The 12,760-nt window shown below is 50.7% G+C and overlaps 1 protein-coding gene and 1 long non-coding RNA gene across 6 annotated transcripts in view; one reads left to right on the top strand and one right to left on the bottom strand.

The window, feature by feature from the left end:
• Positions 1 to 216: 216 nt before the first annotated feature.
• Positions 217 to 4,251, bottom strand: LOC149861892 (uncharacterized). The gene is made up of 3 exons (XR_016443230.1): positions 4,113 to 4,251; positions 2,520 to 3,312; positions 217 to 1,573 (listed from the first exon to the last, which is right to left on the bottom strand). It is a non-coding gene; the product is annotated as an uncharacterized LOC149861892 (long non-coding RNA).
• A 190-nt stretch (positions 4,252 to 4,441) lies between these two features.
• LOC149861893 (uncharacterized) overlaps positions 4,442 to 12,760 on the top strand; it is a 48,454-nt gene continuing 40,135 nt past the window's right edge. For 2 of the 5 annotated variants that reach the window (XM_090054569.1, XM_090054574.1), the window contains exon 1: positions 4,442 to 4,578. The gene's annotated coding sequence lies outside the window, so the exon portion shown is untranslated. Of the gene's footprint in view, positions 4,579 to 4,976; positions 5,185 to 5,228; positions 5,248 to 12,760 lie in introns of those variants that run through there. The other 3 variants (XM_090054571.1, XM_090054573.1, XM_090054572.1) reach the window with 3 other exon arrangements.

A 12,760-nucleotide genomic window follows, 5' to 3' on the forward strand; every position in this document is an offset into this window, starting at 1 on the left:
ATGTGTCCTGCATCAAGTTAGGAACTGGCTCAACCTTTTATGTTTGGCTGCATTGTTCTTGTAGCGGATGTTGTAGCAAATGCATTCTGCTCTGCTGTCATCTTCCTTCTGAACCAGGGAACAAGTATATATGTTTTTGGCATACAGCACAACACCACCACCTTTTCTCCCAACCCTTTCATAGTTCTTTTTGGAGGCTACAGCTTCCAGCTCATCTTGTTTTTTTCCCATGCTTTTTATTTTTGTGCACATACATTGGATCTATTTTGCATTTGGACCCTTTATCCCCCCTTGTAGCTGTCCTGTGGCTCTCTTACCCTTTCCCAGAGTTGAGTTGCTTCTTCCAGGCCTTTCCCCTCTGGAGCGTTTACTCCTTAGTCTTCAGTTTGAAAAGTAAATGTGCCAATGTGTGTTTTCAGGGATTTGAGCAGGAGGGCAAAGCAGCACATATAGGCAGGCAAATCCACACAGGCCCCTATTAGGTGGAAAAGAATCAGGCCCTGAGTGGTGAGCAGCTAGCATCACTTGCTCCGAATAGAAAGGGAAAATAGCTGCTTTTCTCCCATAGCAGAACTGGAATCGGGCATTTTAATGCCTGCTGCAGGTCATGTGCAGAGCCCCCATGTGCTACTGAGTAACATAGTTTTTTATGTATTGCTTTTTTTTTTTTTGGAAAGATACCTGTATGATATAATATGGGACTACCTTCAGTACAAAACATGAGCAAACTGTGTGACACTACACCCAAACAGAACAGGGCGTGGTAAGTACCATTTCAAGATATCTAGAAAAGGGAAACATCACACGAAGAAACATATCTATCTACTGTGTATGTCAGCACTGAAAGGTCACAATGTGGCAGGGCACCTGCAGTGCCTGCCACTTTAAGGTTTCTACTTGGCAGTGGGGCAGCCTGCAGGTGGGTGCTAGCCTCATCAAAGGTAGCACATGACCCTAGGAAGACCCTGGGATTGGCTGAGGGGGTGAAGCCACCTGCCTTTTAACCCAGGCCCTCCGTGAGAGAAGCAGTAGTGTGAGCTGGGCAGGCAAGGAGGCAATATCTGGTTGAGCTGTTCCTGGAGCACCTTGGAGGTAAGGGCAGGAGCCATGAGGATGGTTTGGAGGCTCCTGGTCCTGCGTATGACTGAAAACTGCACCCTGCTGGGGAAGGGTGGGTTGGTTGGCTGGAGGGAGTTCCCAAGAAATGCTAGGCCAGTTACCTCCCTGGTGAATGTAAGTGGCCCAGGTGAGGGTGACAAGGATGGCTAACCCTAGTGAGGAGCAGATTCACTGAACTGTGAAAAGGGAAACTAGATGTGATAATAAGTAAAGACCAGATGTGACAACAGAGAATTACTGGATGTGAGAACATAGAGCACTTGCTGCTAGGCCTAGAAACATCAGCAAGGCATGGGATACATGTAGATTCAGAGATGGTCAGGGGATGGGACTTTGCAGCTCATTGGGTCCAGCCCCCCCACTCCAGGCAGGAAGACAACTGGGGTTAGGTGACTGCAGTCAGGTGGCCATCCAGTCTCCTCTTGAAAACCTCCAGGGTAGGCGACTGCACCACCTGTGGAGGGAGTTTATTCCATAGTTGGGATACCCTGACGGTGAAGGGCTAACTTAAACTCAGTTGCTGCCTTTAGCTTTTCTAATCATTTCCCTACAAATGCAGACCACTGTTGTATAGTCCTCCTTGAGGGCTGTCCCTAGCTTCCATTGTGTGTATGCCTCTCTCCTCCCCCAAGACAACCACAAAGTCCCTACTGAGCCAGAAGGGCTTCCCAGTCCTGCTACCCTTCCTCTTCATAGGAAGTTTTCTTTTGTGCTTCAAGGATCATGTCCTTGAGGAACGACCACTCTTCGTGCACATCTGCCTTCCATCTCTGGTCCTGCATTGCCTCCCCTACTAATGTCCTGAGCCTGTTGAAATTAGCATTTTTGAAGTCCAGGACTTCAATCCTGTTGGTTGACCTGTCAGCCTTGTGACAGACAATGAACCTGATTGAGCTCATGGCTGCTGTCACCCAGGCTACCCTCAATGTTCAAGCTACACACCAGTACATTTCTGGTGGCCAAGGCCAAGTCTAGAAGAGCGGTACCTCTGGTTGGCCCTTGCACTGCCTAGATTAGAAAGAGCTCCTTCAGTGTTAAGAAACTATGTGACCAATCTGACCTAGCAGTGTTCCTCCCAGTCTGTCTGGGTAGCTGAAGTCACCCGGATCCAGCTCCTCCCCTTGGTTTGGTGGCCTGTAGTAAATGCCCGTGCTTAAGTCCCTCTTGCTTGGCCCAGAGGATTTCAAGCTGCTTATCTTTGGAGCCAATGTCAGCCTCCAGAGAGGTATACTGCCCTCGTGTAGAGAGCTACTTCTCTGTAGCAAGAGATACAGGCAAAGTGGTGGGGGGGGGCAGGGAATTGCCAAGGCCACTTGCTACTAGGATATGGGGCTACACTAGGCTACCCAAGAGATCTCCGCCTCCCCCACTTCAGGGTGCCAGAAAACTAGTCTCCCTACCTGTTTTGAGCACTAGAGGATCCAAGGATTTGGAGACCAAATTGGAGCACGCCTGAGGAGAAGCTGCTTGTAGGGATGATGACCTGTTTGGAGGAGCAGGGGAGATGCCTGGAGGGGAAGACAGAGTGCTGTGTCAGTCTGGCCAACAGCAAGTGGCTCTCACCACTGCCCAGCCAGTGCTCTTAGGCTTGCCACCTTCAGCAGCAAGGTGCTTCAGCCTGCTCCAGCCTCTAGCTAGCATAGCTCCTGTGGTGTGGCCTGTGTCTCGGGGGCTGTTACCAGCTCCATCCCCTCCCTGTGCCCAGAGCTGCTGCAAAGACATGACAAGGAGACCCCTGTGCATCCCAAGGTCTCAATTGCTTGAGACTCCCACTACCCAAAGATCTGCTGATCAAAGTGAACCTGAAGGACTTTACCCTTCAGAGGTCAGTGCCCCATACCATACCCAGTAACCCCAGCCCTGAACTGGGAGTAGAGGGGAGCTGAGTTGAGTGAAGCCAGGATGGCTAGAGCAACAAGCACCAGAAGGGAGTGACCCAGCTGGGGTGGAAAAGGTTATGAGGCTGCCTGTCTTGGGAGCTCCCTGCTAGTCTCAGCTGGGATGACACAAGGGACTTTCCTTGCTGCTTCAGCTCCTGCTGTGGGGTCAGGGCGATCTGTGTCCTGCTCCACCATCATCACCGGAGGCTGCAGCAGGTCTGGGAATGGGAGACCTGAGGCAGGTGTTGACCTCAGCCCAGCAGCCATTTTCTCTGCCAGGGGACCCAGCGTGGGGCCTTCTGCCAACTTGCTCCTGCATGAGAGATAATGAAGACTTTATCAGGGGATGGAAGAGCCAGGACCATACCACACTGCCCCAGTTTCATGCCCAGAGGGGCTGCACGGTTGTGTCCCATTGCCCTGGCTTGATGTGACTGTCCATCCCTTCTCTTCTACCCGCTGCCTATAGCACTTGTGTGGCCCCAGTGACTCCAGAGCACCCCAGCCCAGCTTCCTGCCATCAGGTCCCATAACCTTGCAGGAGCAGGCACCTGCTCCCCCTGGGCTCAGCCCCAGTACAAGCCGGTGCAGTTCCTGCGGGGAGCGTCTGACCCAGAACCAGGTGAGGGCATCGTTGCCAACGTGTGCACACGTAGTGTGTGCCTGCTGCAGCCTGGCACTGTCATGTCCCTACCTGCAGTCAGCACAGCCCTCCCCGGCTCCCCCAGCCCTGCCAATCCCCCTTTGCTCCCAACCCACAGCCCCGAGCCCTGCCGATACCCGACCAGCAGCCCACTTGCTCCTTCTCCCATGAGGCCGGGGCTGCAGCTGGGGGAGGGAGAACAGGAGCTGCCAGGATTTCGAGGCAGCTCTGCCCTGGCCCTGCCAACGTGCCCGGCTGCAGCTCCCCGGGGAGGGAGAGCTGCCGGGAAAGGTGGCTTCAGGGTAGCACAGAGCCCCTGCCCCACAGCTGGCATCTGGGAGCCCCTCCGCTCCAACCTTTCCCCAGGCCGAGGGGACCAGGTGGGCTGGGGGCACCGGTCCTGCATGGACTTCAGCCTCCCCTTGTCGCTCCAACTGGTGGCCGCAGCTCGGCTGCCCCTCGGGCCTAACCTGGTCTTAAACAGCTGTTAGAAAAACAGTGCTGCGAAATGTTGGCCCCAGGGGCAGCCTGGCTTGCAGGGGTGCTCAAACAGCTCCGGCACCCGGGCAGCTGGGGTCTCCTGACCCAGGGGAGGGCCTCTGCTGCTACCCCCAGCCCCGGGCCAGTGCGGGGAGCAATCCCAGCCCCCCCGCGCTGGGGAGGGGAAGGCGCGCCCCCAGTGCTGAGCGCACGGGAGTCCAGGCCGGGCGGTCTCCGTCCCGAGCCCGCCTCTCCGCGGGGATGCTCCGAGGAAAGCCCGGCAGGCCGCGCCTCCCGCCTCAGCTGGCCCGGCCGTTGCCCCCAGGCCTGCGCCCGCCGCGGGGCCGGGGGAGGAGCGAGGCAGGCGGCCGCGGCGCTTTTCCTGTCCCGCCTCTTCCTCCGCGTCCCGCTGGGCAGCGCCGGCACCGCCGCGCCGGGCCGGGCCGCGCCGGGCAGGTAGGGCCGCGAGACGGGGCGCGACAGGGCTCGGCCCGGCCGCCGGGCGGGGGGGGGCGCTGCGGCCGCTCAACTCCCGGCGCGACAGCACCCCGGGCTGGGCAGGGACCTGCCCCGGCGCATATTGTTTCCCCTGATGTCCAGACGAAACCTCCCTGGCCGCAGCTGGAGCCCGCTGCGTCTCGTCCTGTCGTCTGCCGCCCGCCCGCCTCAGGCTGAGACTCGCAAAAACCGAGCCAACCATGCTCAAGGGTGACGAGCCAGCCAGCAGGGATGTATTATTGAAGAGGGGATTGACAGTTTGTGAATGGCAAACAGGGGTTTATTACGCACAGGTTTCCGAATCCGGCCCACCCAAACCTGAAATGCTGGAGGCTGCGAGGGACAGGAGCAGGCCGGGGGGGGGCCCAGGCCACTGTCCCTTCCAAGACAAGTGATGTGACACGGACATCTTGCTATGCCACTCGGGACAGCTGCGCGTAAAGCCGTGAGCTGGGACAGCAAGGGCCCGGCACAGATCACTTGGGACAGCTAAAAGACGAGCGGCCCAGTCAGTGGGTGCATCTCCGTGAGACGTGTGCTGCGCGGTAGCTTAATAATGCTGCTGTAAGGTGCAGGGCAAACCCCGTCGAAATACACGACTGCCCGGTGGTATTAGGCTACTGCGCAGTAAGCATCACCACAAAACTGTGCCCGGCAGCACAAATACCCATGCATTGAATTAGTGCTTGGTTAAGCAGGCAGTCACCTTAATGCACTTTAACTAATGCATATTAATGAAAGTGTCTGTGGCAGCTCTTTACGCGCTTGCTGTGCCCCCGTACTGATGTTCGCTTTCCGCTTGAGTTTCTAGGAAGAATCAAAGGGGATGGTTCTGCCTTTAGCAACAGGTTGTGGTGACGCTTTCGGCTGCGATGCTGATTCTTTGGGGCTGTTTTCTGATGTCCGGGTTCAACCCCGCCGGGGTCCCTGGCTGCAGAGTGTGGCACCTCGCGGTCCCAGAAAGGCTGGGACTTGAGCCGGGGCTGGGCTAGATGACCTCGGGAGGTCCCTTCCACCCCCGCTTTCCCATGATCCAGCTCCAGGAAAAGAGACTGGGATAACTGCACAACTGAGAATAAGGAGATGTAAAGGAGGGAGCAAAGTGTTCTTGAGCTCAGAAATTAATTGGGGAACAGCAAGGCTGTGTGTCAGGGTGTTCGTTGTATAACTAAGAGGTCTGTGGCAGCAGACACAGTCACGCTCTTTTTGGGAGGGGTGTAAAAGCATCAACTGGATGCACCGCTGCCATCAGCTTGGCAGGAGCCACCACTGCCCCGTACGCAGTGGCTGTGTTTTCTGCTAAGCCACTGCTGATCACACAAGTTTGCTGGCAGGAACAATGAAAACAAATGCGATGGTAGGAGGCTTGTATTTGGTAGCTGTGTTGGTCTGAGACAAAAAGAAATGAAGAACTCTAAAACTCTTGGTTCAGAGATGATACCTTTTATTAGACCAACTAAGACATTACAAAAAGCAAACTTTTTTTTTAATCTCTTCTTTGCAAACTTTTGGGCGCACACACCCTTGTTCAGACTGAGGGAAAATTTAAAGATGGTAAAAGTCCCCATCGGTAGAAAATAATAGAAAATAGGTTGATTTTCTATCTGGGGACTTTTACAATTGTAGGAGGGTGACATTTCATGCATCCCTTGCACAGGGAAAAGAAGGGGCCTTCTTTGCCCTCATCCACAGCGAGCGCTGAGAAATTCAGAAGACAGATGAGATTTTTTAGGTAAACATGACATCTTTTATCAGACAAACTAAATAGTTGGAAAAAATTGTTCTTTGCAAGCTTTTGGGTACAAATATCCTTCTTCAGACACAGGTGTTTGTACCTGATAGCCTGCAAAGAACAATTTTTTCCCACCTATTTAGCTGGTCTCATGAAAGATACCACTTTTACCTAAAGAACCTTTTTCTGCCTATGTCCTTAGACCAACTACAACGAACAACCCTAGAGAAATTCAGAAAAGTCAGGGAGCACAGCTTTGCCTCTTGAGAATCACTGGTTTCTATCGACTTGAAGTTTGTTGTAATAGTTTGGCAGATAATGCTGGCAGCACGTTAATGAAATAGCTTTTCCTTCCCTCACGGTAGCATTTTAATGTCAAGTGAGGTCCCGATTTATTTTTCTTTAACAAAGCTGTTTAAACTGCTTCACAAAATGTGCAGATCATGATGAAATGACTTTTGCTAAATGTTCTTGGTGAGTGTTTCTAAATGGTTCTGCTTCCCAGGACCGGTGAGCCCTATTTAAATGGTAGCAGAAGAGTAATGATGTAGGTAGGATGGTGTGAAAATTAGAGGCAAGGATTTCCTAGGCTGATCTGTATTAGTGGACCAGCTTCGTGGCTGGGATAAAGTTAGACATGTTTTCGAATGCTTGACATGCTTCATCAGGTCATCAAAAGCTTGTCTAACTTTATCCCAAATATACAGTGGGTCCAAAAATAAGACCTCGCCCTAAGAGACCCGACAAAGAATGTCTTGCATTGGAAAAGCTTGTTTAACTTTATCCTGACTATAGAGTTGGTCCAATCAAAGGTAAACACTAAGAAATCCTCACTATTTAAATTAATTTGAGCCTTGGGGTGTGAATCAATGTTTTTTCGTGTGTTTGTAGTCTGGGCAAGTTCTCCCCACCAGCCTTGCAGTCTAGGCCTGTGTTTACCACCTCTCCCCTGCCCCAACCAACAGCTATTTTTAAGATGTGCGCTTGGCTTCAGAAAAGCTTGTGCTCTCTTTCTCTCTGTCTCTCTCTCTCTGTACCACTACAAACAAGAGAAAGCATTTGTTTACTCCCCAGAGCTCAAATCCATTTAAATAGCAAGGATTTCTTTGGGGGGTTTTTTTCCGTGATTGGACCAACTCTGTAGTTGGGGTAAATTTAAACAAGCTTTCCAGTGCAAGGCATTCTTCATCAGGTCTCTTAGGGTGAGATTTTTTTATTTTTTTGACTATGTATTTGGGTTAGAGTTGGGCAAGCTGTTGATGAAGCATGTCTAGCATTCAAAACCTCGTCTAACTTTATCCCAGCTACGTAGCTGGCCCACTAACAGAGATCACCCTAAGACATCCTTGCCTGCAATTTCTGGACCATCATGCCTACACCACATCATCATTTTTATGCTACCCTTTAAATATATATATATATATGTAGATATAGAGATATCTATCTTTATCTCTCTATATATATATATCTTTCTCTGTCTATAGCTGTCTCTATTTCTCTACCTCTCTATATATCTATTTATCTGCAACAGTCTGTCTCTATCTCTGTCACCTTGCTCTGGGGAGGAGGTGGGGAAGCAGTTGAAAAACAATTCCCATACTCAGGATGTTCAAACCCGCAGGCTTGAAAACAAGCCGGAAATGTGAGGGGTAGGGGTTTTATTTAACGTTTCTTTGGAAGATGGGCAAGGAATAGGACAAACGGGTATCCCCTGGCAGGCAAATTGCCCCACAAGCCCCTGTCTCAGCCAGTTCCATGTATTGCACGGAGCAGGGGAGGATGAAGTGGATAAAGCTCAAAATCGAATGGTCTTTGAGGTCCTTTCCATTTTATCTTCAGCAGAGGAGATATTTTTACCAAGCTTCCTGCTGTGTTTGGGAATCATATCGAAACCCCCAAAATAGTAGTTGCAGTGTGGTAGTCATCCCCCACCAGCTAGAGCTTCACTCCATAGGGGGAAGAGGGCACAGCAGCCCTGGGCTCAGTCCTACATTAATACAAGGGTACACAACCCCAGGTAGGATCAACAGTTGCCAAACCCCAGTTGGACTCAACCCAGAGGCCGTCAGTCAGATCTAGCCCCCGTCACTGTGTCATGGGACCCGATCCTGGTGCACAGGCCTGGCCATAGGTGGTGGCGGGCTCTCAAAGCCCAAGCCCTGCACATGGGGCCAAGCAGAGAAGGCATAGGGCTCCTGGAGCCTGATCCCAGCAGGCTGGGGACGATAAAGGGCTCCAGGACCTGATCTGACCTGTGGAGCAGCCCAAGGCCCCTTGTCTGGCCGGTAGGGCCAAAAGTTTGAGCACCCCTACTTTAATGCCTTCAGTCTGTGACAGAGGCCGAGGGATACGGAGGTGTCTTCGCCCTGGCATGGCAGACATGAGTAGCCCAACTGGGTTTGGGGGTGAAAGAGGAAAAGCTCCTTCCCTTCAGCCCCAAAGAGCTGCCCCCAGAACCAGCTACAAACGCCGTGCAGTCTGGTGCGGGGGAGTGGAAGAGGGCAAAGGAAAAGGCCCCCTTGGGTTGGAGAAGCCAAGGGTCATGGGCTAGAAACAGGGCACACAGGCAGGTCTGCTTGGAGCCTAATGGGTGGAGCGGAGGTGCGGAATCCCAGATCATCTTTCCTTCGCCCCACTACAAATACGAATAGCATAGGGAGGGGGAGCCTTCAGGTAGGATCAACTCTGGGGGTCGTCTTGTGTCCTAGGCAAGGATTTCTTTGGTTGATCTCTTTGATTGGACCAAGTCTATAGTTGGGATAAAGCCAGAGAAGCTTTCCAGTGCAAGATGTTGTTTCTCAGGTCTTTGGGAGAGTTCTTTCTTATTGGACCAACTATAGAATTGGGATCAAGTTGGACAAGCTTTCTAGCGCAAGACATCTCTCTTAGAGCGATCCTTTTTATTGGACCAACTGGGTGGTTGGGATCAAGTCAGATGAGCTTTCCAATGTAAGAGCTTCTTCCTCAGGTCTGGTAGGGTGAGATCTTTTGAGAACTTCATGGGGTCTCTGATCACAGGAGCCAGGCCCAGCATAGGGAAAACACAGCAGAAGGGAAGGAGTGAGAGAAATTATCTAGGGGAGCAGAACACAATTTGCAGAAGAAAAGTAGCTGAGTACTGGGAAATCAAGGCCTATCCAAAGGGAGCTGGGTCATTCTCACCTTTCAGTGGAAAGACTCATGAGTTCGATAAGCTGTGATACGCCGTGAACCTAATATCAGTGTTTAGTCCTGATTTCTTCTTGTGCAGCCAGCTGATGAATTTTTGTTTCCAGAGATGAAGCAGTTGTTTCTGGGAGAAACGTGCTCATTACACACTAGGACTAGGATATGGGATTTTCTTGTGGGTTGCTTGGAACACTGCTCATCTTCACACAACTCCTCTGTTCCCCAGAGTTGGACTTCGGCTTGTCTCCTTGGGAGACCATTAAGTCCCAGAGCCAAGAAGAGGGGTAGAGATACCCAAGGTCAGGTGAGAAGAGGGGTAAAAGCAGAAGCACTTTCCTGTCCCTTTTTTTTAGGCTGTCAGTCAACTGCAAGCTCCAAGGAGGAGGACATCTCTCTGCCTGGTTGGTGAGTGGGGATGAAGGCTGGGGGAGCAGGGAGATTTGCAGCAAGAGACTTCCAGGGCAGGGAGAGGTAGCAGAGAAGGCAGACAGTTACTGCTTGGATGGGAGGCTAATTGGGGTGGTGCAGGAGAGAGATCCAGCCAGCACTGGGGAGCAAAAGGGGGTTTGTGCCTCTGAGTCCATAAGGGTCCCTCCAACCCAGCCAGGGTCAGGACAGCCTCATGAGCATTCATTTTACTGGGAGTAAGCATATGCCTTACTCTCGACAGCCAGTGGGCAATAAGCCACCATCCAGTGAACTATATCCCAGTTCATCAAGGTGAAAGACAAGTCCATGGGGATTGCTGCAGAAGCGAGTTGTGTGGAGCTAGAGCTTCAAGGGGAAAGTGGTACAATCTGCAAGTATCACCAATCCCAGGCCATCTGCACCTCCAAAAAAACACTCCCCCGCCTCTTTGTTGAATGGGCTCCATTTGAAAAGCTGCTTTCACAAGGTCATCCATCCAGACAGCTCACTGGGCCTGCAGAAGTGAGGATGCCACTTTTGAGGGTGCCAGGGAAGAGAAGACAGCGGAAGGTGGGACTGGGGGGAGGGTTGAAAGCCAGATATAAAGACACAGTAAAACCTGCAATTGGCCATAACTCTGCACAGAGACGCACACGTAAGTCAACGTGACTTTGGGTGGGGGAAGCAGGCCCTCCCCTCCCTCTGACAGCTGGACACCAGGGCAGCAGCCCTTCCAGTCCTTTACCTGCTGGACCTTCATAGCATCTGGTGCAGCAAGCTGTTTGCTCACAAAAGCGTAGGTGTCTCTGCTTTAGTTGGTCTGTGGGGTGCAGATCTTTCCCTTCCTTCTGGCTACCTTCTGACTTGAATGGCTTAGTAGTCCTATTTGACCCGTGATTCTCAACCAGGGTGCGTCCAGATCCTTTGAAGGGTGTTGCAAGGTGCAAGGAGATAAGCAGACACGGTTCTTTGGGTAAATGTGGTATTTTTTTATTAGACCAACTAAATATTTGGAAAAAAATTGTTCTTTGCAAGCTCTTGGGCACAAACACCTTTCTTCAGGCATGGGAAGATAAGGTGAGCAGCTAAGGCAGGCTCAGGCTTGTCTCTGCCTGGACAATCCCCCCACCCCTACTGCCCAGATCCTGTGTAATGGGGTCGGCACTGTATTATTAGTTTCTGAAATTGGGTTTCAGAAATTAGTATAATATTATAGAAATTAGTTTCAGAAAGTTTCAATTCATGCAAGTTATGGAGGGGCCCCTTGAGTGCCTGGAGGATTGCCTGGAATCCAAAAAAATAGAGAACCACTGTTATAGATAGAGCACACAGAGGCAGGATCTATCTGGGTGGGCTCATAGTTGCATCATTTCTCAGGGTGTAACAGAGGTGTTCAAGGCTGGTCACAATCTACGTGAAGGAAAAGGAAGGGGATTGCACATCTCTTGGAACTGCAGCTAGAGGATACAGATCGGGGTTTCCTTTTAAACATACATTTGCGTGTCAACACCCACCATACGGAGCAAAAAACTTTCTGGAACCCCTGGCTGAGGTGGATGCAGGCAACAGGGAGCAACCCCATGCTGCCAAATGGCAGTGTTAGTGGAGGATTTGAGCTGCACTGAAGACAACTCAGATGAGAGAGAGGCAACAAAAAAGGAAAGGAAGGGATGTATCACAGGAAAAAAAAAAGCAGATAAAAATAGGAATGTGGGAACTGAGATGCTATGTAAAATTTGGCACAAAACAGCATGTTATGAGGCTAAAAGTAAAAGGGCAGGGTATGGGGGGAGGAGTATAAATATAGCGTGTCATATTAGTGATCTGCACTGGTATAAAAATAGTGGAAAGAGGAAGGGAACTGGAAACCCTCAGCGAAGGATTTCACTGCTCAGGTTGGGAGGGGTTCACCATCCCTGTGCATTTGAGGGGTAGGGTGAATCTCCACATTTTGAAAAAGGAGACGGCAGCAAAGGGTAGAAATGAAGCAACATTTGGACATCCAGATGTGGGTGAGAAATGAGTCTGGGTAAATAATAAGGGGTGGGGGTGGGTTCATGAAGTTAATTTTAGAACTCATTTTAAATGAGCTCTAAAATAAGGTCCCTTCCAGCCCTAATGTCTATGAAATAAATGTATCAAAGGATACAAGGGGGCTGCAGATGTAACACAGGTATATCAGATATACCAAAGTATAACCTAGAAAGTCTTCCTTTTTTAGTTTAAAGTGTATTCAGTGTTTGCATGGGTGAGGGTACATAGCTTATGAGCGTATTGACAGGGATTAGGTGACAGAGTGGACTTTTAGACTACCAAATGAATGAAAAGGATGCAAACTGCGGAGGAACGGGTGAGCTGAGCAAATAATTTCTCTAAACTTCACAGACCTGAATGGCCCTGTTTAAAGGAGGAGGGTTTTTCATAAGAAAAGGTAGGCCTTGTGCTTTTACAAGAGACCCAATTGTAGGCTGAGCACCTCGGATCAGGATGGTTGCAACCACCACATTGTTCCCCAAGACAGTCAAATAGGAAAGTGGGGCATATTGTCTTAACCTTGAGGACGGTAGATGGAGATGGTGATCAGAGGACAGCTAAAAGGAAAATTAACCACGGTGCACCCCCAGCAGAGGCTCTTTATGTATTCATGGAGGGGAAAGTTATTTTGAGTAGCAGTCTCTCAAGGATTTTATGGCCCTCTTTTCTTCCCCTGTAAAAGAAACTCCTGTTTTGGATGTGCAAAGGTATCTTTAAAAGGCAAACCTCTGCATTTGCTTTTCTGAGAGATGCTGTAATTTCATGCCGTTCCTTCCTTTTTGTCAGTGACAAGTCCTG

This window comes from Crocodylus siamensis, chromosome 6 (genome assembly GCF_052110815.1).
Source record: "Crocodylus siamensis isolate JL-2025a chromosome 6, ASM5211081v1, whole genome shotgun sequence".
Taxonomy (NCBI): Eukaryota; Metazoa; Chordata; order Crocodylia; family Crocodylidae; genus Crocodylus; species Crocodylus siamensis.